This window comes from Saccopteryx leptura, chromosome 1 (genome assembly GCF_036850995.1).
Source record: "Saccopteryx leptura isolate mSacLep1 chromosome 1, mSacLep1_pri_phased_curated, whole genome shotgun sequence".
Lineage (NCBI taxonomy): Eukaryota > Metazoa > Chordata > Mammalia > Chiroptera > Emballonuridae > Saccopteryx > Saccopteryx leptura.
In genome coordinates this window covers 278989634-278993856 of record NC_089503.1, presented here as the reverse complement: position 1 = coordinate 278993856, position 4223 = coordinate 278989634, and positions in this window count along the sequence as shown.

Sequence of the window (4223 nt, the reverse complement as noted above, 5' to 3'; positions counted from 1 at the left end):
ACTACACTAAACACATAAATGTCATATTACTATACTTCTATATGTTTCATTTCCCTGAAGACATAAACTATGTCTTCTTCCTTTTCACCTTAGCACTAGAAAAGTTATTTATACCAGATACTCAACAGACATTTATTTATTGGCTAATTTAATATATCATGGCTTCTCCTGTTAATTCTCTGCTGGATTTTGTTCACATAACCTAGTTTTTTCCAAAACCATCTACAGGATTTCTACTTTTCTTTAATCTCCCAGTTTTCTAAAGCAATGGCTAGTCTTCTTATGGTGAAGCTTCAATAATAACAGTAATCAAGTTAAACCAGACATTAAAATAGATAATGTAGTGGTTTTCTCTAAAAATACCTGCATTTGAGTTAAAAAAAACAAAAAAAACTTCACTAAGGTAGAATCTATATATAAGTGAAAGCACTAATGCATAGTGATTGAGGGCCAATAATATCTGTCAGTAAAATGAGGTAGTAGAAAGAATCACAAATTGCGTGTCAGGATTAGAAGACATATATTACTTTTATTATTCCTAATATCTGGTAATAATACCTTAAATTTCTTCTGTAACCCATATAGCCTCCACCACTCTCAGTTTATGATCTTTGGTCCCAGGAAATACAAATTGTTAGTGAGAGCACACTGTACCACTCAGGCCACAGAGACAGGTTCAGGGATGTGTATTTCACTCAGTGCGAACCAGTAAGGTGCAGTGAGGTATTTCCAGACTTTCCAGGACTTGAACATGAGAGGGCATGAGACTGAAATTGCTGCTATAGACAATTTTCCACTGCACAGAACCTGAGAGTCAAGTCAATATGCAGAGGAGAGAAAGGTTAGAGAGTTGGAGAAAAGCTTGATAATTGTGATGACATAGTTTTGTTCCTGAATGTAATCTCTTAATGTCAGTTCTAATTCTAGGCTTTTCTGTTAGGTGGGCAAATAAATCTTTTCTCCTTTTGTTTTATTTTAACCATTTTGAAGGAATACAAAAAACAAACAAAAAAAAGTAGATCCACAAACTTGCTTGGTTGTATCTAAGTGAATCAAATTATTTTCTCTTCTGTAAAATAGTTTGGGCCAAGGTCACTTCCAATGCTAAAATTATATGAGATAAAATTCCTTTTATAATTAAATGATCTATGTCAGCCCCAAACAGTGTGTGATTTTTGCATTTTGGGTAGTGAACTATGAACTATCTGAATCGTGTGGTAACTAGTCAGGTGTCACTGGGCACCTAATTTAATCTTAGGGAATGTGAGCAGTTCCATTATCTGTTACCCCAGAGAATAAGAAAATAAAGTGTTCCAATTGAATATGTAGGGATTCAAGTGTTTTTGATGTTTGTTTCATATATATATTTCTGAAGTTGGAAATGGGAAGGCAGTCAGACAGACTCCCGCATGTGCCTGACTGGGATCCACCCGGCATGCCCACCAGGGGGCAATGCTCTGCCCATCTGGGGCATCGCTCTATTGCACCAGGGCCATTCTAGCGCCTGAGGTAGAGGCCATAGAGCCATCCTCAGTGTCCGGGCCAACTTTGCTCCAATGGAGCCTTGGCTGCAGGAGGGGAAGAGAGAGACAGAGAGGAAGGAGAGGGGGAGGGGAGGAAAAGCAGATGGGCGCTTCTCCTGTGTGCCCTGGCCGGGAATTGAACCAGGGACTCCTGCATGCCAGGCCGATGCTCTACCACTGAGCCAGCTAGCCAGGGCCTTTGATGTTTGTTTCTTAACAGCACCTTGTCTTGTGATTTCTCATCCATGTCTATCTACTCAATCAAATAAAAAGTTATTTGTTAACAGATACTTTGATTATGGTTGATTGTTCCCAATAAAGTCTGATAGAGTGTCACTAAGAATTAGGTTTGGCTAGCTGCAACAGATACAGTGAGTGATAGGAGCTTATTTTCTTGTAACGTAAAAGCAATGTGGATGCAGGCAGCCCTGGTTGGTTTAGCTGCTCCATGAAAACCAAGGAGTGAGACTTCTTCCAGCTCTTGGCTCTGCCATCCCATGGGTTTTGTCTTTCTGCTCATGGTCCAGAACAGCTGATAAATTTGAGATTATGGTATTTGTATTTTGGGCATTAATATCTTTTTCTGTCTGATGGTAAGAATATGTGGTTGTTGTTTTTTCCTGTGTCCTTATTTGGCAAAATAAAAAGTTGACAAACTTATTTTGAAAGCTCCCCCCAGGTTTCTTCCCCAAAATATTCATTCCCATCCTTGACAAAGTTAAAAAATTTTAGATTGGTCCATGAAATTCAAGCTTGGAAACCACTGGCTTATTGTAAATCAGCATTCACAGAGAAAATGGAACGTAAATTAGAGACATAAGTGAAAAGAACCTTTCTCCTTACATTTAAATCTAATCTTCATACCAAAAGATGAAGTCATGCTGGAAATGTGACCTGAAAAAGGTGCTTAGTAGGTACCTGACTCCATCCCCCATTCTGTAACATAAGAATATCTTTATAATATGCTGGAGCATTCAATAAAAGAATGACTGCAATATTATTTTATGAGCTTTGATACAAAAATGTAACAATAACTCATATTTACTGCAATGTAGTACACTGTGCTTAAGAGCACAGATTAAGAAACTACATGCCTTGGTTAAATCCCAGCTCTGCTACTCAGTGGCTGTGTGACTTCTGAGTGCCGGTTTCTGTTTCCTCATCTGTAATATAAGATTCAAATATTTTCTGTAGAGCAGGGATTCTCAGCCAGGGTGATTTAGCTCCCCAGGAGGCATTTGGCATGCCTGCACACATTTCTGGTTTACACAACTAGGGGTTACAGTGTGTTACTGGCATCTAGTGGGCAGATACTGAAGATGTTGCTCAACAGCTTACAATGCACCATGCCATCCCTGATACAAAATCATCCAGCACCAAGTATCAATAGTGCTAATGTTGATTTAAATGAGTCAATATATGTAAAGCACTTCAAAAAGTAAACACTGCTTAAGGATCAGTTACTATTATGACCAAGCATTGTGCTATGAACTTTATTTTATTATTTACACAATTCTTATTAAATAGGTACTATTATCACTATTGCATAAGTGGGAAAATTGAGGTGTAGCGTGTACAAGAAGGGAACTTGTCCCAAATCAGTTAATCAATGCTTGAACCAATACTGAAAGCAAGGTTTAAGTGATAACAAATTTCATGTTGCCTGACCTGTGGTGGCGTAGTGGATAGAGCATTGACTTGGAATGCTGAGGTCCCCGGTTCAAAACCCTGGGCTTGCCCGGTCAAGGCACGTACAACAAGCAATCAATGAACTAAAGTGAAGCAACTGACTTGATATTTCTTATTCTCTCCCCTCTTCTCTGTAAAATCAATAAAATTAAAAAAAAAATTTCATGTTAACACCACCTAAACTGACCCTTAGATAATTGGAAAGTTTGTTAAAGGAAGTATGCCTTATATTACCCTTAAATCCATAGTATGCTGTCTCCTAGTAGCCTGAATCTGGATAATTCAGCCCCAACATTTTTTTTATTAGAAAGAACTCTAATAAAGTTATTTCCAATTTTAGACAGCTGTTTTAGAGGATCCTATTTTCAGAAAAATAAAATGGGCTTCCTTGTAAATGTTATCCACTGGCTATAGATCTTTATTCAGTTGTACCCTTAGAATATACTGCTCACAAATATTAAAGGACATTTTATAGCTTCATACTCATTTTGAAATATCCTGTAATTTCTGTGAACAGTGTAGTAACCACAGGATTTTTAAGGGCAGTGAAACTACTGTTGCAAGGATGAATACATGTACCTTCTACATTTTCCAAACTCATAGAATGCACAACACCAAGAGTGACCCCTAAAGTAAACTATGGCCCTTGGGTAATAATGACATGTAGGTTCAACTATTTTAATAAATGTGCCACTCTGGTGAGTGATGTTGCTAATGGGGGAAGCTATGTGTGTGAGGAGGGCAAGTGGTACCTGGGAAATCTCTGTACTTTCAATTTTTCTGTGAAAAAAAATCAAGTCCCTTAAAAAAATGATAATCATATTCTTAGGACAACAACAAAATCACAGCACATGGTCTGACCAAGACTTTTTGTGCTTTTTAGTGGGAGGAGTATAAAAGATGAAATGCAGATGACAGAATTTAGGGAAATCTATGATGTAGGAGGAAAACTACTTGCAAACTGACCGAAATATTCAGAAACCATTCAAGGAAGAATTCCAGAAACAGAAA